The sequence below is a fragment of the Aquarana catesbeiana genome, linkage group LG10 (genome assembly GCF_042186555.1).
Source record: "Aquarana catesbeiana isolate 2022-GZ linkage group LG10, ASM4218655v1, whole genome shotgun sequence".
NCBI classification, from domain to species: Eukaryota; Metazoa; Chordata; class Amphibia; order Anura; family Ranidae; genus Aquarana; species Aquarana catesbeiana.
The window spans coordinates 132,390,201-132,416,855 of NC_133333.1; the positions used below are offsets into that span (position 1 = coordinate 132,390,201).

Here is a 26,655-nt window from a genome sequence, read left to right on the forward strand (position 1 = left end):
CTGGCTGCACTGGGGACACTGGCTGGCTGGGCTGGCTGCACTGGGGACACTGGCTGGCTGCACTGGGGAGACTGGCTGGCTGCGCTGGGGGCACTGGCAGGCTGGGCTGGCTGCGCTGGGGACACTGGCAGGCTGGGCTGGCTGCGCTGGGGACACTGGCAGGCTGGGCTGGCTGCACTGGGGACACTGGCAGGCTGGGCTGGCTGCGCTGGGGACACTGGCAGGCTAGGCTGGCTGCGCTGAGGACACTGGCAGGCTGGGCTGGCTGCGCTGGGGACACTGGCAGGCTGGGCTGGCTGCGCTGGGGACACTGGCTGAGCTGGCTGCACTGGGGACACTGGCTGGCTGGCTGCACTGGGGACACTGGCTGGCTGGCTGCACTGGGGACACTGGCTGGCTGGCTGCACTGGGGACACTGGCTGGCTGCACTGGGGACACTGGCTGGCTGGCTGCACTGGGGACACTGGCTGGCTGGCTGCACTGGGGACACTGGCTGGCTGGCTGCACTGGGGACACTGGCTGGCTGCACTGGGGACACTGGCTGGCTGCACTGGGGACACTGGCTGGCTGGCTGCACTGGGGACACTGGCTGGCTGGCTGCACTGGGGACACTGGCTGGCTGGCTGCACTGGGGACACTGGCTGGCTGGCTGCACTGGGGACACTGGCTGGCTGGCTGCACTGGGGACACTGGCTGGCTGGCTGCACTGGGGACACTGGCTGGCTGGCTGCACTGGGGACACTGGCTGGCTGCCTGCACTGGGGACACTGGCTGGCTGCCTGCACTGGGGACACAGGCAGGCTGCATCTGACAAGCACTGGTGAGGCTGCATTGATCTCTAGTATCATGTCTGCAGTCTCTGACCATCTCCTGTACCATGTCCCTAGTCTCTGACCATCTCCTGTACCATGTCCCTAGTCTCTGACCATCTCCTGTACCATGTCCCTAGTCTCTGACCATCTCCTGTACCATGTCCCTAGTCTCTGACCATCTCCTGTACCATTTCCATAGTAGAAAAAAACAGAAAGAAAAGAAGGCGCACCAGCCTAGTGCGTTATCTTTTGGTGCATTTATTCAGAAAATATTATGAAAACTACTCACAAAAGTAGGAGACAATCACACTTAAAAAGGTCTTTGACATATGACAGTCTGTTTACTGATTGCAGTCTCTGAGTCCTGGAGAGTGAACATACGAACTGCTACTGGCTGATGCGTTTCGAAGGTATTCCTTCTTCTTCAGAGAGGACAGGCTCTAATGAACGAATACCTTTGAAACGCGTCAGCCAGTAGCGGTTCTTATGCCCACTCTCCAGGACTCAGAGACTGCAATCAGTAGACAGACTGCCATATGTCAAACACCTTTTTAAGCGTGATTGTCTCCTACTTTTGTGAGTAGTTTTCATAGTGTTTTCTGAATAAATGCACCAAAAGATAATGCACTAGTCTGGTGCGCCCTCTTTTCTTTGTGTTTTTGTCTAGTACTAGGATATCCCTATCCTGGAGGGCAGCGAAGCCGAAAGCCATTATCCAATTTGATCTTTTGGATCACCTAACCAACACACCTGGGCGCAAGAGTATTTGCTTTTTTGTTGTACAATGTCCATAGTCTCTGATCATCTCCTGTACCATGTCCCCAGTCTCTGATCATTTCTTGTACCATGTCCCCAGTCTCTGACCATCTCCTGTACCATGTCCCCAGTCTCTGATCATTTCTTGTAGAGGTCGACCGATATGGGTTTTTCTCTGGCCGATGCCGATGCCGATATTTAGAAATCGCGGTGGCCGATGGCCGATATGTGATGCCGATTTTTTTGGGCCGATATATTTGGCCGATTTTTTTTTTCCTTTCTTTTTTCCCTTCATCTCATAAAATCTAACAGTTAGACCCCTTTCACACTGGGGCGTTTTTCAGGCGCTTTTGGGCTAAAAATAGCGCCTGTAAAGTGCCTGTAAAACGGCTCCCCTGCAGTCTCAGTGTGATATCCCGAGTGCTTTCACACTGAGGCGATGCGCTGGCAGGATGTAAAAAAAAGTTCTGCAAACGGCATCTTTGGAGCGGTGTATACCGCTGCTCCACCACTCCTGCCCATTGAAATGAAATGCAGGCGCTTCGGCAGCGGCGCTTCAGGGGCGCATTTAACCCCTTCCTCGGCCGCTAGCTGGGTTATAAGCGCCCCGCTAGCAGCCGAATAGCGCCTCTAAAATGAACTAGCAGCATTTTACCATCAACGCATGCCCGCTCCAGTGTGAAAGCAGCCTTAAGTAATACAGAAATTTTTTTTCATTTAAACATTACACAAAACAAACCTTCAATCAGTTCACTTGTATGTATAATTTAAAAAAAAAAACAAAAAAAAAAATATCTTAAATAATAAATACACAAAAACAGGTAATCAAAACTTTTGGACGAAAAAAAATGGGCTAACTACTGCTTAGGTTTTTTTTTTAATTCATTACTGTATTTTTTTTTTTTTAATTGCGTTTGAAAGACCTCTGCGCAAATACCGTGTGACATAAAATATTGCAACAATCACCATTTTATTCCCTAGGGTCTCTGCTAAAAAAATATATATAATGTTTGGGGGTTCTAAGTGATTTTCTAGCAGAAAATACACGATTTTTACTTGTAAGCAACAAGTGTCAGAAAAGATTTAGTCTTTAAATGGTTAAACTGAGAGCTTCTACACTCTGAGTTCAGTCTATTGATAAAAAGAACCTGAAAGATACAATGTATCTTCTTATCAGACTTGACAGGCTGCCCAGAGGAGGAGAGAATCCTCTCCACAGATAACCTCAGGCAACTTGCATTAACTTCTATTACAGAAGTCATTTGCAAGTCACAGCTGAAGTTATAATCGGCCTTTTTTATCAGCACAATCGGCCGATGCCAATTAAGTAAAAAAACGCCAAATATCGGCCGATATATCGGTCGACCTCTAATTTCTTGTACCATGTCCCCAGTCTCTGACCATCTCCTGTACCATGTCCCCAGTCTCTGACCATCTCCTGTACCATGTCCCCAGTCTCTGATCATTTCTTGTACCATGTCCCCAGTCTCTGATCATTTCTTGTACCATGTCCCCAGTCTCTGATCATTTCTTGTATCATGTCCCCAGTCTCTGGCCATCTCTTGTACCATGTCCATAGTCTCTGACCATCTCCTGTACCATGTTCCCAGTCTCTGACCATCTCCTGTACCATGTTCCCAGTCTCTGATCATCTCCTGTACCATGTTCCCAGTCTCTGACCATCTCCTGTACCATGTTCCCAGTCTCTGACCATCTCCTGTACCATGTCCCCAGTCTCTGATCATCTCCTGTACCATGTCCCCAGTCTCTGACCATCTCCTGTATAAAAATATTTTTTAAAAACAGTCATTTTCGGTATCGGTTTCGATTTTCGGCCTAGTGTATTTTTCAATTTCGGTATCAGTTTCGGCGCGAAAAAAAAACATTCGTTGCACCCCTACTTTTATAGCTTACTGGTTTATTTTGCTTGTTGCTTGGAATAGCTCTTCATTAAAGAACAGCAAGCATATATTTTGCTCATTCACCTTTTGGTTGAGCCAGAAGTTTACATTCTTTTCATTATCTGACATAATTATATGATACTGGAAACTAGCATTATATTTTACAAGCAACATAGATAGGTTGGCATCATATAATTGAGCCCAAGGCTGATGCTATTTATTTCTATGTATAAAATGCTGAAGTTACATAGCATGGGCAAACTAGAGCAAGTAACATAGTGCACCGAGTATTAAATATTTAGCCCCATATGCCATGTATATCTTGTATTTCCCATTTAGCTGAGACAGTCCAGTTGTTTCAGTTTACCAGTGTGCTATTAATGTGCTAAAAAAAAAAAAAAAAAAAAAAAAAAAGCATTGTTTTATAAGTGATGGCTTTGAGTGATTACTTATCCTTATCTGTCCCATGCCAGTCAGATGAGTCCAATTCTCTTTCAATCAAGATTCTGCAGACAGCTCCAACTGAAAACTAGTAGTGTTGTAGGCTTAGAATGCAGTTAAATGCAGTTGCATTTCTAAACCCAAAAGCAAACAAAAATACATAAATGCCAGCTTGCCAGTCGTTAGGAGTGGTGGCTGCATTAGTTTTCTTTTTTTTTTCTTACATAGTTAGTCTGGTTGAAAAAAAGACACAAGTCCATCTAGTTGAACCATTAAAAAACAAAATAAACAAAAAAAAACCTTACAATCCTATACCCACAGTTGTTCAAGAGAAAGGCAAAAAAAAACCCAGCAAAGCATAATCCAATTTGCTCCAGCAGGGGAAAAAAATCCTTCCTGACCCTGCCCCCCCCCCCAAGAGGCAATCGGATATTCCCTGGCTCACCTTTACCCATAAATGTTAGTACCCAGTTATATAATGTACACTTAGGAAATAATCCAGGCCTTTTTTTAAAGCAATCTACTGAGCTGGACATAACCACTTCTGGAGGAAGTCTATTCCACATTTTCACAGCTCTTACTGTGAAGAAGCCTTTCCGTATTTGGAAATTAAATCTCCTTTTTTTGCTTTTTTCTGTTCTTTGTACCTGGTAATCCTATAAATAACACTTTTTTTTTGTCCCTGGGTGGCTTTGCTCACTTACTACACTGTATCTATGTCTTCCTCTTACCAACTCCATTTCAAAGGGGGGATTAGTACTTTACAGATAAAATTAACATGAATTGCCTATTCAGTTCAGCTTACAGGAAGTAACGAGGACGCTGCATTTCTGGCAAGATCAATATATATTTTCTGTAGTTGCTGAAATATTCTTAGCTTAAAATTGAAACGAATGGAGCCATCACATTTAAAGCTATATACACACTATTGCGTGCAAAACTGCATGCGTTCCCGACATGCAAGAGAAAAAGATGCTGTTTTAGCAGATGTGTGGGAGTGTCATTAATTCTTAATCGCACCCACACACATTGGCAAAACGCCTGTGTTTTCACAAATGCAAACCCACATGGTGCAGCAGCACCATGCGATTCCATGCAATGCTATTTTCTAAACTGGACTTCTTTCCCCGCATTGCTGGGGGTAGGACAGCCCATTGAGATGACTAGGCTGCCCTACCTGCAGAACGCAGGCCACGAAACAGGCCTAAGGACTAGTAAGCTACAATATCGTTGGGTTTAGATATACTTTTAAGGTAGAATTTTTTTCTTTGGCTAGAATGTAAAGGGATAGAACTTTTTTTTTTTTTTTTTTGCTGTTGGGTAGATTTTAACTCCTTTGGTCCCAGGTGGTACTGGTAACTAGCACTGGAGGTAATAAAAATCTTTCCAGTGTGGACAGTGGGACAGGAAAAAAAGACTCTAACCCACATGTGTGAAACACAAAGTAGGTGGGCAGAATACGGCCCTCCAGGCCATTTCTTGTGGCCCTCACAGCTTTCCTGCAGCTGCAGCAACCCCCCCCCCCCCCACAGAGATTCCACCAGATTTTGCGCTTATATGTGAAGCTGCAGAGAGGCTTGTCTCTGACCCCCATCTCAACAGTCTGCAGCAGAGAGAAGGACAGAACTCCTGCAGATCCTGATCCTCTCTGTGCAGCACCCCCTCATCTCTGCCTCCCCTGATCTCAGCAAGTCAGCATTCAGCAGACTCTGGCAGCCGACTCCAGCCCTCCTCTGGTCCTCCTCCAGACCCTGCACTTTCTGCTTCCCAGCTCTGCCCCCTTGTTCTTCTTAGCAGCAGCACAAAGGAATGGGGGTGCACTTTGAAGCGAGGGTAGGGGACTCTTGAGGGGAGGGGGTGCTCTGAACAACGGCTCTGAGGATAATACAATTCTGTGCTAGTTGAAAAGGAGGGTCGCACAGCTCTGGTATTTTCCACACTACCAGAAACTGTATTGAGGACTGCTCAGACAGAACACCATGGCACCATGTTCTGCCTTTGCAGTCTTCAGTAAAGTTTCATGCGGATGATACCAGCGCTGTGTGACCCTCCTTTTCAGATTTGCATCATCTGTTACAGAAGTGTGAGTGGGCTCTGTGCCCGTCTGCACTTGCCCTTCACAGCTAAAGTCTTAAAGTATAACTAAAGGCATAACTTTTTTCTTTAGTTTTGGATAGAGTGGAGGGGGATTAGAACACCTGTCTGTTTTTATTGCTGTCTACTCCCATTAGGCAGATTCTCCCTCTCTATTTATCCTGTTTACCATAATCATTGAAAGTAATAGAAAATCACAAAATTTGGGTTGTCCTAAGAAAAGTAATAAAGGGGAAATATTCTAATAGGGGCACTAGTTCTGGTGACCTGGGGGTCCCCAAGGGATTCTCTTGATTTGCAGGGATTTCATTTTGCTTCTTGTTTTGGCTATGGGACAGGAAGTGAAGGTAAATCTCCCCAATGGGGCACAGATGGCAAAACGTAAACCAACAGGGGTTATAACCCTTCCTTACTCTATCCAAAATGGAAAAAAAAAGTTTTGCCTATAGTTCTACCTTGTTATTACTAAAACCTGTAATAAACAAATGCAGAGGCAATTATATAATATAATAAAGAACAGATACATTTATCTAGTCTTATGCCCCGTACACACAATCGGATTTTCCGACAACAAATGTTGGATGTGAGCTTGTTGGCTGAAAGTCCGACCGTGTGTATGCTCCATCGAACATTTGTTGTCGGACTTTCCGCCAACAAATGTTGGCTAGCTGGTTCTCAAATTTTCCGCCAACAAACTTTGTTGTCGGAATTTCCGATCGTGTGTACACAATTCTGACGCACAGTCGTTCACGCAAGTTCGCGCATGCTCGGATCAAGCAGAAGGAGCCGCACTGGCTATTGAACTTCCTTTTTCTCGGCTCGTCGTACGTCTTGTATGTCACCATGTTTGTAATTGTTGGCCAACATTTGTGTGACCGTGTGTATGCAAGACAAGTTGGAGCCAACATACTTCGAACAAAAATCCACGGTTTTGTTGTCGGAAAGTCTGATCGTGTGTACGGGGCATTACAGATACAACTGGCTCTTTGAGGGCAACCATAATGCTGATGCAGCCTGCGATGATATTGAGTTTGACACCCCTGTTCTAACCCCTTGGTGTCTAATCTGCTGCCCAAGGGCTACATTCGGCCTTTTCATACTTGTTCAGTCATTGGGGCATCTGCAGATAGTAGTCTGTAATTTCCTTACTTAGGTGCTTATTCAGACCAGTGAAGGAAACTTATTCTTTTGACCAATTAGTTCTACTGCATGAAGTTTGCTTTTTGTTTTTTTTTTCGCTATCTCTGGATCTTGCTGAGAGATATATCAAATGTGACACAAGTAATATTTAAGGGGGCTGTAGGGAGTGCAAATGGTGAAAGTATTGACTTGTAAAGGGGCTGTAATAGTAGTGATCTCAAGATAAGGGAGGTTAGAGAGCAATCGATCTACCAATCGACTTCTGTACAACCGCCCTGTCGAATTTTCCCTGCTCGATCAGCACTGCAGGCTCTAGCTGTTGCTTATTAGTGTATTCTGACAGTGGGGAAGTCTCCCCACTGTCAGAATACAATAGCTCAGTGGGGAGGATTCCCCCATCCTCATCAAATGTGTGAATGAGGGAATTTGTTTTTTTTTTTTATTTTTTTATTTTTAGTTCAACCCGCTGGTTAAAAAACCATCTATGGGCTGCCTTAGATTAAAGAAGATCTACATTATTATTATTATTATTATTATTTAGTTCTGTCCAATTTATGACAAAGTACATGTAGTACTTTATCCCATGTTTCTAAGTGCTTTCTAATCCTAGTTATAAGGTCTGACCTGCTACCCTTTCTCTCCTGCCACAACCGATCCAACAACAGCTATGAAGGAGATGGCTGATTCATTGCTGCAGTTTGTCTTGGCAATGAGCACTTTTCCAAGACAAGCAATGGCAAGATGAATGCAGTGGGAAAGGGATTGTGGCAGCCCTCTGCATTCTTCTTGCCGTCCACCCTGCCCCCCTAGTTATGGACTTCATAACTAAGGTTAGAATGTACTTTGCAAAATAAAACAAAGTACTACATGTAATCTATGGGCTGCCTTCGTTCTGTGGAGAGATCTAGATCCAGAGTTGAGCTGTGTAGCTGACTCGTGTCCTCCCTTAAAGCGGAACTTTGCCCTCAAGGGGAAGTCCTGCGTTATGACCCCCTCCTATTTTTTTTTTATTTTTATTTGGGTTGGGAGTGATACCTGTTTTGACAGGTACCCACTTCCACTTTTGGTTGGATCGCCGCGGTGGTCCACCGGAAGTTCTCTTCCCGCCTGCAAAGCCTGAGACAAGTCAGAGTCCCAGAAGGCTGCGTGACCATTTTCAAAGTGCAGAGTGGGTCGCTCAGTAGGCAGCCCCACAGTAAACATGCAGGTGTCGGGGACCTGAAGACCAGCAAAGAACTGGTTCAGGTGAGCACAGCGCTGGACCCCTGGACAGGCGTCCTTTTAATAGAAGTCAGCAGCTACTGGAATACCAGCATAGGCGTGCGCAGGGGGTGTGCCAGGTGTGCCTGGGCACACCCTAATAACCCCCCCCCCCCCCCCGTGTGGCGTAGATTCCTCCTGCTGCCTGGGCCCACTTCCTTTTCTGAATGAGCACTGAGAGTGATTGGTACAGATCACTCATTGTGTTAATTCATAAGTGAAGCCTAGTAAACTGTGTTTACTAGGTTTCAGTTTGTGAATGAACAGGAAGCTGCTCAGTACAGAGGATTTCCCATTCATGCACTATCCAGTGCAGCTGACGCTACAGAGAAAGGGGCAAGGGAATATCTGTCCTTAGCCCCTTTTTCTGTCGCACAAGTGAAACATCAGGGGTCTGTTTAGACCCCTGCTATTTCACCAAAGCTTCCAGTAGGGCTCCTAAAATAATTGTAAATAATAAATACTGTAAAAAAATAATAAAAATAAAAAAATACTGACACTGCCCACCTGATACCATCCACTGCCCTACTGACACAGTTCACATTTTAATACATTTTAAAATGTTTTCTTTTTTTTTTTTTTTTTTTAGGACTCCAGGTCATTTTCTATAAGTGTGTGTCTGTCTGTGCACACCCTAATGCAATAGTCTGCGCACGCCAATGAATACCAGTTTTGGTTGGACTGACCATTACAGTAGTTTTATAAAATCAAGGCTGCTAATGAAGATAAATCAAGTGGCATTGTACTGTGTTGCTTTTTTGGGGATTTTTTCGGTTTTACTTCCTCTTGCAACGAACATGAAAGTGGAAAATGTATTCATGCTGAACAACTGTTACACTCGATGTGTTCTGCCCAGCCTCCCACTCACAGTACAGCTAAAATTAGACTGAAATATTTTCATGTTGCTTATGTTACAGACTATTGACAGGTTCACCAGTAGTATCAACAATATGAATTAAAGCTCAACTCCGGGAAACTGAAATAACTACCCCTGCAGTGGCCCCCATTCCTGTACTGCAAGGGTAAATGCTTGTTTTTGCCGGGTAAAAAGGATTTTACTTATCTCATTTCATCACTAGCTCCCCGGTTGCCAACGTTGTCCTCTTCTCCAACACTCCGGGTTGTGGGCTGGCCCCTGGTGTCCTCACTTACATTGGGGTCCTGTTGGTCCTGCATTGTATGTGATGACACCACAGCTGTGACCAGCGGATGGAGTGCAGAAGAGATTTGGAGGTATTGTTCGCATGAAAGAAGTAGCATGGAGGAGTGAGGGATAAAGTAAATAAAATGTACTTGTTATTGATACCCTAGGCAATGTGATTTAGGTCCACAAATGTTTATTTCTTTTTGTGCTACGTAATTCATATACACTCACCGGCTACTTTATTAGGTGCACTTTGCTTGTACCAGGTTGAACCCCCTTTTGCCTTCAGAACTGCCCTAATTCTTCATGGCATAGATTCAACAAGGTGTCGGAAACATTCCTTAGAGCTTTTGGTCCATATTGACATGATAGAATTACGCAGTTGCTGCTGATTTTTCGGTTGCATATCCATGATGCGAATCTTCCGTTCCACCACATACCAAAGGTGCTCTATTGGATTGAGATCTGGTGACTGTGGAGGCCATTGGAGTACAGTGACCTCATTGTCATGTTCAAGAAACCAGTTTGAGATGATTTGAGCTTTGTGACAAGGTGCATTATCCTGCTGGAAGTAGCCATCAGAAGATGGGTATTCTGTAGTCATCAAGGGATGGCTATGGTCAGCAACAATACTCTGGTAGGCCATGGTGTTTAAAAGATGCTCAGTTGGTACTAAGGGGCCCAAAGTGTGCCAACAAAATATCCCCCACACCATTACACCACTGCCAGCAGCCTGAGCTGTTGTTTTACGAGGAAGGATGGATCCATGTTTTCATGATTTTTACACCAAATTCTGACCCTACCATCTGAATGTTGTAGCTGAAATCGAGACTCATCAGACCAGGCAACGTTTTCCAATCTTCTATTGTCCAATTTTGTTGTGCCTGTGCAATTTGTCGCCTCAGTTTCCTGTTCTGAGCTGACAGGAGTGCCACCTGGCATGGTCTTCTGCTGCTGTAGCCCACCTGCTTCTAAGGTTTGATGTGCTGTGCCTTCAGAGCTGGTATTCTGCATACCTTGGTTGTAACGAGTGGTTATTTGAGTTACTGTTGCCTTTCTATCATCTTGAACTAGTCTGCCCATTCTCCTCTAAACCCAACAAAGCATTTTCGTCCACACAACTGCCACTCACTGGATATTTTTTTTTTTTTTTCCGGACAATTGTCTGTAAACCCTAGAGATGGTTGTGCGTGAAAATCCCAGTAGGTCAGGAGTTTGTGAAATACTCAGACCAGCCTGTCTGACACCAACAACCATACCACGTTCAAAGTCACTTAAATCCCCTTTCTTCCCTAGTCTGATGCTCGGTTTGATCTTCAGCAAGTCGTCTTCACCACGTCTAGATGCCTAAATGCATGGAGTTGCTGCCATGTGATTGGCTGATTAGTAATTTGTATTACCATGCAATTGAACAGGTGTACCTAATAAAGTGGCCGATGAGAGTATATTTACTAATGACTGATTTGGTACAATAGCTAAAATTCTGACTATTCTAGAATTTGCTGTGTGTTTAGTTATGTAGGCATATCTCTTCATATACTGTATATGAATGTCCCTAGGTCAATAAAGAAAGACACCTTCTGTTCCCTGCTCCCATCTTTGCTTGTTCTGTTTTAAATATATCTACCACTGGACCTGTAGTCAGGCACTGGCCCAATTTATCTGGACCCCAAACCTTCCAGTTGGCCACTGGGATGACTTGCTGTGTTTGGTGGCCAATAGGAGGGCTTTGGGTTTGGAGGAGGTGGGATAAATCTTGTCTATGGATTTTGTGGTGGATATTTAGATATGGATCAGAGGGGGAGGGCCAGCGGTTTGAGCCAGGCAGGGCCTTATGGCATTGCAGGCTGCTGTCAGACTTATGCCCCGTACACACGGTCGAATTTTCCGATGGAAAATGTGTGATAGGACCCTGTTGTCGGAAATTCCGACCGTGTGTAGGCTCCATCACACATTTTCCATCGGATTTTCAGACACACAAAGTTTGAGAGCAGGATATAAAATTTTCCGACAACAAAATCTGTTGTCGGAAATTCCGTTCGGACAAAGTGCCACGCATGCTCAGAATAAATAAAGAGATGAAAGCTATTGGCCACTGCCCCATTTATAGTCCCGACGTACGTGTTTTACGTCACCGCGTTTAGAACGATCGGATTTTCCGACAACTTTGTGTGACCGTGTGTATGCAGGACAAGTTTGAGCCAACATCCGTCGGAAAAAATCCTAGGATTTTGTTGTCGGAATGTCCGAACAAAGTCCGACCGTGTGTACGGGGCATAACACTGGGAACTTTCCCACAGGAGGCCAGAGCAGAGAGATCATTTTATCCTAATATTGCTGCTCCTCCATGTCCAGCCCTGAGACTGAGGGTGTTTAGGTGACCAGGTTTTATTAGCTGTAGGAGAGAAAGTTGACACCATCTCTCTGGCTATGCAGTGTGTCCAGGGTGTCTACAACACAAAACTGGCTGGACAGAATTGCAGATCTTTTAGCATGTAAACCAGACTGTATTTAGCAGTTTGGCTGATCCACTTGACCTCAAAACCTAATAAAGTCATGGAAGTAGTAATTCAGTTAAAAATAGACTTTATACAACAACATCCATTTTTATAGTCTCTTGCCTCTACTTTTCTCTTACAGAAGTTGTGCAGTGTGTTGAAATAGGACTGTGTAATCTAAAAGGCAGCAGAATTGGACCCAGTGCACTCGGCAATAAGCACTCAGTAAGGCCGGCCATAGACGGTTCGTATCTCGACCCAGTTCAGCAGGAGCCTCCATGACTAAGCCCCAGTGGGTGGGGCAAAACATGTCAGAGGACATGGCGTGTGGAATGGTGCAAGGCTGAGGCCAACTTATACATGTTAACCACATAGTCTGAATTAGGTTGAGCGCCGTTTTTTTTTTTTTTCTTTTTTCCAAGTATGTATGGGCAGGCTGAATGTACTAAATTGATCGATCAACTTGGGTACAACAAGCCTGCCAGATATTGCATGCGATTATTATCGCTAGTGGCTAGTATAGATGCTAGCAGTAATCAATGTCCAATCCATTGTATTCTCCCTGACGGGAGAATAGAATGGCAACCTGTGGTTGCAGGAAATACATTCTCTCTCTGTGTAATAGAATTGGTCTAACACCTCTCCTCCTCTGTACTCAACTCTGTGTGAGGACACCTGCAATGAGGGTGTGGCTGTTACTCAGCTCTGCCGATTCAGAGCACTGGCAAGTGGGAGCAGCATTTTTACTGAGATAAAATAGTAAAAATGTGTTCCTTCTCCGGCCTCCCTCCGTGTATTCCTCCTCCCCCCTCCTTGTCCTCCTTCGCCCTCTTCCGTGTCCTCCTCCTCTCCTCCTCCCCCCCTCATCCCCCACAGCCGGCTTCCCTCCACTCCTCTCCCGCCTGATGCTGGGGGGGATGTGTCAGGATTGAGAGCGGAGGAAGGGGCCTGTAAATATGTCATTTACCAGCCCCTTCCTTTTCTGAACTGGACACAGTGAGTGATCACTACCGATTGCTCTTTTGTCCTGTGATAACCGAGCAGAGTAAACTCTATGTTACTCTGCTTCAGTTTATGAATGGACAGGAGCCGCTGTCTCCTGTCCATTCATCTTCAATGCGGAGAAAGGGACTGGGGAATCTGTGTCCTCAGTCCCTTCCTCTGTCTCAAAGGGGAAAGATGTCAGAAGTCTGTTTTAGACCCCTGATATATCACCAAAGTCCATCAACGGGGCTGTTTAAAAAAAAAAAATGCAACAAATATTAAAAAATTAAATTGTAAAAAAACTTATAAAATAAGAAACTACTGACGCCACTCCCCTACCAACACTGTCCCCTGCCCCAACCCCTCAAAAAGCATTGTGGGAAAAAAAAATGAAAAACAAATTAAATTGCAAAAAAATCAATACTTAAGAATAAAAAACTGACACCATCCACTGCCTTACTGACACTGTCCACTGCCACATACCTCTGCCCCCACCCCCTTCCCCAGAAGCACTGTGAAAAAAATATAAAAAAAATAATAAACAACCAAATTGTAAAAAAATAATAGATAAAATAATAAAAACAAAAAATTACTGACACCATCCACTGCTCTGCTGACACTCTCCACTACCCCCCCCCCCACCCCCAATCATTGTGAAAAACAAAAAATAAAAAAAATATATAAAAAATAATTTAAAGAATAAACTTGTAAAAAAAATATTAAAATAAACAACTTTCTGACACTCTACTGACACCACCCACTGGCCCCCAAAAAGCATTAAAAAAAAAAAAAAAAACTAAAAGATTAAATTGTATAAAAATAATAATAAAAGAATGATATAAATAAAGAACTGCTGACACCATCCTGCACATACTACCCACCGCTGTACACTCCACACTCCTCACATGCACATTATACCCACCACCATACACTCCACACTCTTCTCCTGCACATACTACTAGGGATGCATGATACCATTTTTTTTACAATGAGTACAAGTACTGATACTTTTTTTTTTTTTTTTTTTTTTTTTTTTAGTGCTCGCCGATACCAATTACTGATCCCTACCGCAACTGTTTTGTTTTCACTTCAGCTGTCAGCAATAGTACAAACATTGAAAAGTCATTTACAAATTAAATAAATGTATTCATTTAGCGCCTTTTCAATGTGAAATTTGTAAATGTATGTTAATATATATGTGTAAAAATATTCACTAACAAAGCAAACAAAAAAAAAGGTTTAATTGTTTATCGTTTATAAAAATAGACGTGAACAAAAGGGAAAAAAAAAAAAGCAGGAACATAATAATTAAACGGAGGAGAATAGGGAGTTAATTAAGGCTGATTAGAGTAAATTAAGGGTTATTAAGGGGTTAAACAGAGGAACATTTGTTCATCCCTTTGATCTGCAGATGAAGAAACAATGTTTCTTTTTATTTTAGTGTTTCAGGGCTGAGCAATGTTGGTAATAAACATTGCAGGCTGCTTTTTTTTTTTTTTTTTTTGACAGCTGCAATTACCGGACTTCTTTAACCCTGGGGAGACCCACCGACAGCTCAAAGAGCCGAGTGCAACCCTACATACTACCCACCTCCGTACTGTACATTCCTTATTTAACATGACTGCATTCTGCACTATGTAAGTCATCTCATACTCTGTTAAACCACACCCCTTTAAGCCACGCCTAATATGTAGTGCAATTTAAGCCACGCCCACCTCCCTGTAATGAATTTTTGCAGGTTGGGATGTCTGGGTTCCCATAAGGTCTCTTTTGTCTCTCTAGGAACTCCCTTTATACAAGTTCCCAGTGCCCCAGACCGCGCAGTGATGGTCCTTCATACGTGTAATGGATCTTATCTGTGTAGGTTGTGTGAGTGTCAATGTACTGCGTTCTATAATCTTGTTACTGGAGATACAGTCATGAACTAGGACATTCAATAAGCTCCTTAGACTTGTACTTGATTGTCTGACCGACTTGCAAGCCAAGGGCTTTGTTTCAAAAGTTATCACCTGAAGTTTGAAAAACATTGAGGCTTATAAAAACCTACATGTGAACCTTAATATGCATTAGGGTCACTATACACGTTACAATTTGACCATACAATCTTTGTACAACCAACTTTAGCTGTACCAAAAGTGTGTAATATGAGGACCTACTTAATCTATCCATACAAGTTGTATCCAGTCAGGCAGGCATTTGCACTATGTATTTGTTGGTTAATCTAAAGGAGGTTGAACAATCAGATTGTTTTTTGAAAACAAAATGTCTTAGGCTGCAAATCTTCTTCTAAACAAAAAATTAAACGTAATACACGTATATACACCTGCCTGGTAAGAGTTGATTTTACTGGAGAAGTTTTTTTTTTTTGGTCATGATTGCGCCATGAAGATTATCTGGCCGGTCGTCATGAATAGGAGTTTTACAGACCGTCATCTGTTGAGCAACAAGTGGAATGAATAAATAAATACATGACAGGTGTGGTGCTTACATTGGACATTTTTTAGTTCTTTAAAGGGACCTGACCTGTAATATTATATGCAACTTGGTTCTATCATCCTCATTGTGTGCAGAGCTTTTTATTTCAATTATTGTTTTTACAGTGCCTTAAAGTGATCAAACCCCTTGAAATTTTCCACATTTTGTCATGTTACAACCAAAAATGTAAATGTATTTTATTGGGATTTTATGTGATAGACCAACACAAAGTGGCACATAATTGTGAAGTGGAAGGAAAATGATAAATGGCAGCATCATGTTGTGGGGATTCTTTTCTTCAGCAGGGACAGGGAAGCCGGTCAGAGTTGATGTGAAGATGGATGGAGCCAAATACAGAAGATTCTTAGGAGAAAACCTGTTAGAGTCTGTTAGAGTCTGCAAAAGACTTGAGACTGGGGCGGAGGTTCACCTTCCAGCAGGACAACAACCCTAAACATACAGCTATATTCATGTGTTAGAATGGTCCAGTCAAAGTCCAGACCTAAATCCAACTGAGAATCTGTGGCAAGAATTGCTGTTCACAGACGCTCTCCATCCAATCTGACAGAGCTTGCGCTATTTTACAAAGAAGAATGGGTGAAATTTTCACTCTCTAGATGTGCAAAGCTGGTAGAGACATCCCCAAAAAGACTTGCAGCTGTAATTGCAGTGAAAGATGGTTCTACAAAGTATTGACTCAGGGGGGCTGAATACAAATGTTCGCCACACTCACATATTTATGTGTTTCCTTCCACTTCACAATTATGTGCCACTTTGTGTTGGCTTATCGCATAAAATACACTTACATTTTTGGTTGTAACTTGACAAAATGTGGAAAATTTCAAGGGATATAAATACTTTTTCAAGACACTGTATATATTATTATTATTTTTTTGTATTAGCTAGCAGCATTCATTTCACTAGCAATAGAACTAATAGTAGTTTACCAGTAGACCTGCATGATTAATCGCAGAGAATCGTTATCGCGATTCTCCGTCCACCGCGATCGCAACTCCGGAGTTGTGCGATTCTCACCATCAAGCAATTTGAATGTTGTGAGCTGCAAAGCGTGCGCCGCGCCGCCGTGCACCGATCGATGTTGTCCCCGGGATGTTTCCCTGTTGCGGATCAGAGGGAAGCCGTCGGAGCCAGCATGCTGACGTCGCTCAGCAAAGAAGTATGTGATTGGTCGGTCGGGTAAGTAATGTTTCTTCTTCACACCGATGTCTCGGGGACAAGCGTGACTGCAGCTGTAGGCTGCAGCACTGAGAAAACGTGAGCTGCTTTACTTCTTTATTTTTTTTTTTTTTAGAATCATCAAATGCTTAATCTTTCTCTATTTTAATGAAGACAAGTCTCAATTAATCAATCCCTTTATTAATCAATCTCTCTGAATTAATCTCTCTCTCAATCACTCTCAATCAATCACTCTCAAATTTAGAGTGATTGATTGAGAGAGAGAGTGATTGAGAGAGAGAGATTAATTCAGAGAGATTGATTAATTGAGAGATTGAGACTCTCAATCAATCTCTCTCAATTAATCAATCTCTCTGAATTAATCTTTCCCTCTCAATCACTCTCTCTCAATCAATCACTCTCAATTAATCAATCTCTCAATGAATCAATCGCTCTGAATTAATCAATCTCTCAATCAATTGCAATGAATCGCTCTCAATCAATCGCTCTCTCAAGCAATCTCTCTTTCTCCTAAAAAAAAAAAAAATTACATCGCGAGAATCGTGAGAGAATCGTGATCTTTTTACTCTAAGCAAAAAAATCGTGATTCTCATTTTGGCCAGAATCGTGCAGCTCTATTTACCAGTAAAGCTGTGTCTTTTTTATAGATATTAATGGGAGATGTATACAGCCAGTGGCGTCGCTAGGGGGTGGCTTTTGGGGCTATAGCCCCGAATCTGGGGCCCATAACCCCGAGTCTCTTGATGCAGAGTCCCTGCCTAACCAGCGGGCTGCGGCAGGAGAGCGGGCTGCATGAGAGAGGCGGATGAGAGGACAGAAACGAGCGGGCGGACGAGCAGAGATGATATAATCTCTCTCCACCCGATCCACATCACCGCTCTTCCGCCCTCACAGCTGGGCCTCTTTAATGTGGGTGATGACATCATCTCTTACTGCCCACTCTGCATCACCGCTCTCCTGCCCTCACTAAATGGACTAGTTCTGCCAGCCTGCCACCAATGCAGTGACAATACACATTTGGTGGCACTGGGTTGCATGACAAGTGATAATCCACATCGGTTGGTGAATGATAATCCACATCTGGTGCCAGGCGATGTGGCAAGTCAAAACCCACATCTGGTGGCGGGGTAACGTGGCAAGTGAAAATCCGCATCAGGTGGCAGGTGACGTGGCAAGTGACAATCTGCAAATGGTGGCAGGTGACGTGCCAATCTGCAAATGGTGACAGGTGATGTGGTAAGTGACAATCCGCATCTGGTGCCAGGTGACAGTGGCATGTGATAATCCACATCTGGTGGCAGGCAACATGGCAAGTGACAATCCACATCTAGTGGCAGGTGACGGTGGCAAGTAACAAGCTGCATCTGGTGGCAGGAGATGTGGCAAGTGACATGCCCAGGGCTCCCACTGATTCTGCATTATGGTGAATTGAACCACTTCATTATAAATTAGAATGCAACAATAGAAACAATGCGCTTCAATCACCCTGACACCATATCAACCATGGTGCCATGATGATTTGAGCGCCAACACCAGCCATTGCCCGCAAACAATTGCTTACCACCAGCGCACTTCCCCCTTCACGGACCTGCAAAAAAGGTTGGTGACCGCTGCAATGCCCCTGTATACAGCCATGTGACCCCCTTCTATATTGTATAATGGGAGATGTGCAGTACCTCACATTTTTTGTAAATATTTTATTATATCTTTTCACGTGACAACACTGAAGAAATGACACTATGCTACAACTGGGCCGCAGGGGTGTATTCCATTATGATAACGACCCCAAACACACCTCCAAGACGACCACTGCCTTGCTAAAGAAGCTGAGCGTAAAGGTGATGGACTGTCCAAGCATGTCTCCAGACCTAAACCCTATTGAGCATCTGTGGGGCATCCTCAAACGGAAGGTGGAGGAGTGCAAGGTCTCTAACATCCACCAGCTCTGTGATGTCATCATGGAGGAGTGGAAGAGGACTACAGTGGCAACCTGTGAAGCTCTGGTGAACTAATCAAAAAAGTGAAAAAATGTGCAGCGCTAAAAGATGATATCAATGATAATGAGGGTAATCAACATAACAAAAATATAGAATGTGATCAGATGACAAAAATAACGAAGTGAAAAATAAATGAATAAATATTGACAAATACTATATAATGTAAGTCCCAAAAATGTGTGATGCAACCGAATGAGTGACAGTCACTGTAATCTGTAATAAACATCAAGGTGAGTGATGAGTGACATGAAGAATCCACCACCAGAAATACCAGTCTCTTACCGGAAAGATTGGACTTGTGCAAGCATACACCTGACAAGCCAATCAAGCTTTTAGGGGTACCGAGAGGCACCTATTCCTTGCATATGCTGCAACCTCTGGGTGGGTGTTCCAAATGATGGATTCAGCAGGACAGATGTAAACAGGGTCACTGAGCGTGGAACGCACTCTGCTAATCAGTAACCACAGCCAGAGAATCCTCACGTCTCCTCGCCGCAGGTGAATTCCACGTCCAAGAGGGTTAAGGCAGTGCTGAAAAATAATGGTGGACACACAAAATATTGACATTTTGGGCCCAATTTGGACATTTTCACTTAGGGGTGTACTCACTTTTGTTGCCAGCTGTTTAGACATTAATGGCTGTGTGTTGAGTTATCTTGAGGGGACAACAAATGTACACTGTTATACAAGCTGTATACTCACTACTTTACATTGTAGCAAAGTGTCATTTCTTCACTGTTGTCACATGAAAAGATAGAATAAAATATTTACAAAATGTGAGGGGTGTACTCACTTTTGTGAGATGAGAAGGGTCATGTGACCCTTTAGACTGTATGGAGTATAAATATGAGTATTTTATGATAATCTAAATCCTTATATAGAGTTTCATTGGAGGATTACCCAGTCGTGATCGTATAACCAGCTTTCAGTATATTTATTAACACTGGACAGACAGCAAGGCGTTTGTGACACCTTTCTGGTGGTATGTGTTCAGAAGCTTTGCACCAAATTCAGGAAAACCCTGCCGTTCATTGTTACTGGTGTGTGAGATGATTCATGTATTTCTGACAAATTCATAAAGAAATCTCTTTATGCTGGGTACACACGGGCGGACTTTCCGACAGACTTTCAATGAACTTTTGACGGACTACCGACGAACTTTTGAACGAATGGACTTGCCTACCCACGATCACATCACACGATGGTTTCGTACGTGATGACGTACGACCGGACTAAAATAAGGAAGTTGATAGCCAATAGCTGCCCTAGCGTCGGTTTTTGTTCATCGGACTAGCATACAGACAAGCAGATTTTTCAAACGGAGTCCATCGGATAGATTTGAAGCATGTTTCAAGTCCGTCAGTTTTTCAACTGGAAAAGTCCGCTGAAGGTCCGATGAAGCCCACACACGATCAGATTGTCCGCTGGACTCGATCCGTCGGACCAGTCCGGTCGAAAAGTCCGCTCGTGTGTACGCGGCATTAGAGTCCTTTCACGCTGAGGCAGTTTTAAGGCATTTTAGCGCCAGAAATAGAAAACTACCACCCATGTCTCCTGAATGTGGAAGCCTGAGTGCTTTCACGCTGGGGTGGTGTGCTTGTAGGACATTAGGAAAAGTCCTGCAAACAGCATCTTTGGGGCAGTTTGGAAGCAGTGTATACAGCACTCCCAAACTGCCCCTGCCCATTGGAATGCATAGGCAGCGCTTCGGAAGCACCGCAACACGGGTGCTTTTAACGAGCAACGCTTTACCGCTAACGCGGCGGTGACCGTGGTGAATTAAGTAGTTGATTGGGTCACATGTGTAATTATTGTGTTGCATATTTTGAGACAATTCTGTGACAAAATGTGATTATAAGAAATATGTGGCGCTAACTAAATTTTTTTTTTTTATTTTTTGTGATTTCTTTTACCTTTTATGCACTTTTAGAGTATCATTGGACTTATGTATTCATATTGGATCCTTTCATCATTATTATTTTGCTAGTTTGTTGATGTCACATTAAAGAATTGGCATTAGTTATATGCTTAGCCACATTATTTATATTTGCTTCTTATATTCATGCACTTTAGTTAGCGCCACATATTTCTTATAATCATATTGTTCTTTTGTGTGGGAACACTTTTTTATATGTTTGGCGGCTTCTTTGACCTCTTTATTTATAATTGTTTCAGCTCACTTTGGTTTTGCGCATTAGTTCCCCCCTTTTGTTTAGTCAAAATGTGTCTTAAAGTGGAGTTCCACCCACATTTACAACTCTTCAGCATCCCTCACTAAACTGTGCACTGTAAACAAATTGGATATTTTTTAATTTTTTTTCTCAGCACCTACTGTATATCTGCTGTATTCATTTTTCACTTCCTCCTCCCTGGCCGCAGCCCATCGCATCATTTCCTGTTTGCAATGCCTTCTGGGAAGGGGCGGCAACTTCCTCTGAAACTGCCGTTGCTATGGAAACCTGACCTGAAACCTATTACACTGCTTGTGCTGTGCTGAGCATGTGCAAGATCTGCAAGGATGAGATCCAGGAAGAAATACAGTCTGGCTTCAGATGCCCACACTTAAGATGGCCACGGCCTGCTGTAAATTTATAAAATAACAAACTACTGCTATAAACTAACAAAACAGACCTTAGTTTACAGACTAACTTTACTAGAATACATTAAGCTTGTGTATTATAGGGGTATTTTTATTTAAAAAGTATAATTTCGGCCGGAACACCACTTTAAGTTTCTGGGGAATAGATTTATAATCTAATTCCATTGCATTCCCAATTTCTCCAAATATCTTCTCTTCTTGTAAAACTCATTTCACAGGAGAGATGTTTGCGGCATTTCTGTCAGAGTTGTGACACATTCACGTGCACCTCACAGACACACATTTGTCTATTTATCGCACTGCCACAATACGTACGACACTCTTTATGAAATCCAGGACTGTGATAATTGTGTGTCTCTGGACTGGGAATTCCATCAGCTAAACCTCCCCATGTCCGCTTTACCCAGCATGTAATGTAAGGGAATCTTTTTCTGTATTCATGGCAAGAAAGTGAGACTTTTTCCCTTAAAACGATCACGTTACTTGGGAATGCTGACATGCCAGACTGATTCATGTGGACGATCATTTATTGTTTGCTCCACATCTGCTTACTAATTTTGGGGCAGCATTGAAGATCTTTTCTTTTAGGTTTTTGTCTTTGCAGTGTATACATTAATACTGGCCAAAGATTTCAGGAAGTGACGTGGAAGATGAACAATTCTGTACAGAAAAGATTAGGACATGAAACCTTGCCAACTGTTTATTCCTTGGGGTGACTAAAATGCAGGCCATACATGATCGAATTCCAAATAAATTTTGTTTTGAAAATCAGAAATTTAGCATGTTTTGTAATCCAATGATGCCACCATTGATTTTGAAATTTGATCAACCAAGCCTTCAATTTCACCTCATGTTGCTACAGAAAATAATTTTCTTGGCTGGGAATTTTCTTTTCTTTCTAGGAATTTTATTTTCTTGTGCTCATGAGCATTTCTTTTTCGATTTTATATTTCTCACACAATTCTCCCATCAATCATTCGTTTTTGAAAACATTTCCAACATGCTGATCACTAAAATTCGATGGCCGCATGAAAATTGTCCATTGCTGAAGCCCACTAATGGTGTGAAATTGGAATGAAAATTCTTAGATAAGATTTTCAAAAGAAAATTATTTTGTATTTAGACCCATGTATGGCCAGCCTTAGACTTTGGGGTCAATTCACCAAGAGGTCAATACCGTATGAATGTTTGGCCTAAATTACCTCACAATAAAAAAGCATTACTTAGCAAATGAGTCAAATATTTGTTTTGGGATATTTAGCACTTAAATATAGTGGGTTTTTATATGTCATTTTTTTTTTTTTTCACAGGCTTGGGCTCCATGCACACTGGAGGTCAAAAAAGCTTTTTCTGGACACCAGATTGCTGGCAGAAAGAAAGCATTGGTTGAAAAACGTGCTTTTAACAGCGTTTTGTGCTAACGTTTATGCACGTTTTTTAGCGTTTATAGGCGTTTTTAATAAAAATACACAGCGGACACTCCAAAAATCCCACAATGCATTCCCAAACTCCCACAATGCATTGAAAAAGTAGAACGCCGAACGCTTATTAATGCGCGTTTATCTGCGTTTGGCTTTTTTTAGCGTTTTTTGTGGTCAGAAAAACGGCACTTTGAACGCGATTTTATGGCGTTCAGGGAACGGCCCATAAACTCCACTGCTGATAAAAGGTACAAATTGTCCATGTGTGCATGGACACATAGGATAACATAGAGTGAAGTTTATGGGCTGTTAAGAAAAAAACGCCCAAATTCCAAAAAACAGCCATTTATGAGCTCCAGTGTACATGGAGCCTAAAGCTATTCATAGGTGGTTAACCTCTTCACGCTGGCCTGACACACATATGCGGCCTCTCGGCATGTGGGCCTTAACACCAAGTGTCTGCATGTATGCGGCCCTGTTTAAAAAAACATAGCTTGCTAAGAGCACGTTCCCAGCATGTTAGCCAGCAGTTCCCGGAAAGCTCCCAATGCATACTAGCCATTGTGAGCTTCTTGATCATGTGACTGCGTTTAGAACCCTTAAAGGGACGGGAGGCTGCCGGCAGGAAGGGGTTGTTCTTATTTTTTATTTTTTGTCAAGTGGGTCAGGGCAGTAAAACTACATGGTTGAGCTGCATTTTTTACCTCCCCCTGTAGCTGCAGCAAGAATTTATATCTGCTGTTGCATTCGGAGGGCACTACCGCCCACTGAACATGGCCCATTCAAATGAATAGGGGCACGGTAGTCTGACATTTAGGGGGTTAAAACGGGTCTGTCAGATGCTTTCTGAAGACCAATCCAAATGTGGATTGCTCTTCAGAGAGCACCACAAGTGTAACAAGGCCATAGGCCTAAATTCATTTACAGAATGCTCCCCCTCTGGCACAATATTACAATTTATTTACATTCCTTAGCCAAGGACAAACATTTCCACACTGATACAGTGTTCTCTTTTAACTTATGCCGCATACACACGATCGGACATTCCGACAACAAAATCCATGGATTTTTTCAGACGGATGTTAAATTAAACCTGTCTTGCATACACACGGTCACAAAAATCTTGTCGGAAATTCCGATCGTCAAGAACTCGATGACGTACAACACGTACGATGAGCCGAGAAAAATGAAGTTCAATAGCCAGTGCTGCTCTTCTGTTTGATTTGGAGCATGCATGGCACTTTGTGCGTCGGAATTGTGTACACATGATCGGAATTTCCGATAACGGATTTTGTTGTCGGAAAATTTGAGATCCAGAGCTCATATTTTGTGTGTCGGAAATTCCGATGGAAAATGTCCCATGGAGCCCACACACGGTCGGAATTTCCGACAACAAGCTCCCATCGAATATTTTTTCCGTCGGAAAATCCAACCGTATGTACGGGACATTACAGGCCAATGCAGAGTTCCCCTTAATTGTTACTTTGTGCATTCCTAAAATAGGATACAAGATAAATAACCAATGTGTTTTCCGTTTTAGTGAATTGACTTTGAAGTCTAAAGCCTTGTACACACAATCGGGAAATGTGTGATGACAGACTGTTGGCCTAAAATCCGACAGTGTGTATGCCCCATTGGACAATTGTTGTCGGATTTTCCGCGGACAAATGTTGGATGGCGGGCTTATAATTTTTCCGCGGACAGCGGTCTGTTGTCGGATTTTCCTATCGTGTGTACACAAGTCCATCATACAAAAGTCCAAAGTACAAACACGCATGGTCAGAAGCAAGGACGAGCCAGAAGCGGTCGGTCTTGTAAACTAGCGTTCGTAATGGAGAATTAACATTTCTGATGTGGCAAATTATGAAATCTAGAAATGCATTCTCTTCTTCTTTTAATGGGATAATAATGAAGCTGCTTTGCTGGTGATACTGATTGAGTTATGGCAAACAAATTTTCAAAGGCTTTTTTTTCTAGTGATATCAAGAATAATATTATTATGCTCCTTTTTTTTTTTTTGGTGCCACAACACCATTATCCTGTAGTTTCTAAGATCAAAGATACAACTATGTTGGTGTTTGGTGTCCCTTGTTACTTTTACTTTGTATTTTTTAAAATGTAACTGCCTACCAAACTGTCATTTGAAGTAAAACATAGCCAAGTATTATTCTCCACAATTTTTTTATTGTGCATTAAAAAAAAGAAAACAAATAAAATTAGACATATGAAAACACAAATCAAATCATTATTCAACCAAAAAAAAAAAAGCCTCATGCATGTGTCCTGCTTTTTAATATAGGGGGACAACAATGCTAAAGAGTTAGTGAAAGCAGGGGTCCGTCATCCGGCGATAATTCTGAAAATCATCCGGATTATTCTCCTGGAGCTCCCGCAGCAAAGGCATATGACATTAATTGGTCACAATTAATAAAGCAACTCATTTTTGGTTCAAGAACTCCTCCTCCTCCTGTTCCTGGACTGGACTTGGGTCAAAGCAATAACTCCAAGGCCAATAATAACACGTTATATCCTCCGACTCCATAGCATGTCTGGTTGACAAACGGCCGTTCAAAAACAAACTGAAAAGCACGAAATGAAAAGTGCAAATCAACACTCACCAAACTTCTACTAACATGAAATGAGCAGAAGGAGCCCAAAGGGTGGCTCCTGACAACTGAACTTCCTCTTTATCAGCTCGTAGTACATCTAGTACGTCACTACGTTCGCGTTTGTTGGCCGTTAATTCCTTGCCGTTTGTATGCAAGACAAGTTTCTGGCCAACGCCCCTCGGACAAAAGTCTGAGGTTTTGTCTGCGTAAAATCCGATCATGTGTACATAGCTTAAGTCCATGATTATGAATAAATGCACATATTTTTGCAAGAAAAAAAATGTGCATTTATTATTTATCTTCACAGGAGCCTGCAAAGCCCTCCAGCTGTGATCAGTGGAGGATGGGTGCAATGCTGGGCTCCTGCAGGCTCTTCCTCCAGCTCCCTGTCAGTTTCAGTTGGAGAGCTGGAGAAAGTGTGAATGGACTACGAGTGCTGTGATCACTGCATTTGTGTGTGTTCTATTAAAAACAAGTCTGTTTGTCATGGTGGTAGATGAGACTTGTAGTTCATTTATTCACAGATTGTCAATGATGTGACTGTGCAAATGGAGCCCTGCACTGATGCGTCGATTTAAAAAATGACACTGTCAATGGACGGGGGGTTGTCATTTGCACCATGTTACAACCTAAGTACAGTATAATATGGTGTTAAAGATGGAGGCGGTCTTTAGTTATTTTATCTCCATTTGTTCTGTGATATTTACATCACATATTTTTCTGAAATTCAATATTTTAAGTTGATGAATTGAGTCTTTTTTCCCCCCAAAAAACACAAATATTGCATGCAAGAATAATCATTAGTGAATTGACCCCTTTAGGAGTCTAACAGGTGACAGGTTCACTTGATGACATACCCTTTATTATGGTCCAATACAAAACACACTGAGCACTAGGCACAGGAACAGGATAGGTTCTCTTTTGAGGTTAAGGTGCACCTTTCTTCACTTGTTCTTAGACTTTATCCTTTGTATTATTATCACTCTTATCACTACTTATGACATAAGCATTGGTCTCCAAGAACTTAATTAAATCTGCTGGATCAGCTGCTAATGGCACAATGGCTGTATTCGTAATTAGTGTTAGAAAAAACACAAGAAACCTGGTGATCCAAGAGTTTCAGACTTCGAAGTTTGCAGTCCTAAAGTTTAACTAAAGGAAAAGTTTTTTTTTTTGAGTTTTGGATAGAGAGGAAGTGGATTAGAACACCTGTCAGTTTTTACTGCTGTCTGTGCCCCTGTTAGGGAGATTCACTCCCTCTCTATTTTTCCTGTTTACCATTATCAGTGAAAGTGAAAGTAAAAGAAAATCCCCAATTTTGTGTTGT

At 42.6% G+C, this 26,655-nt stretch overlaps 1 protein-coding gene across 2 annotated transcripts in view; it reads left to right on the plus strand.

The window, feature by feature from the left end:
• The window catches only part of LOC141110901 (C-Jun-amino-terminal kinase-interacting protein 3-like), a 218,447-nt gene that overhangs the window by 24,110 nt on the left and 167,682 nt on the right, over window positions 1-26,655 (plus strand). The window lies entirely within an intron of this gene.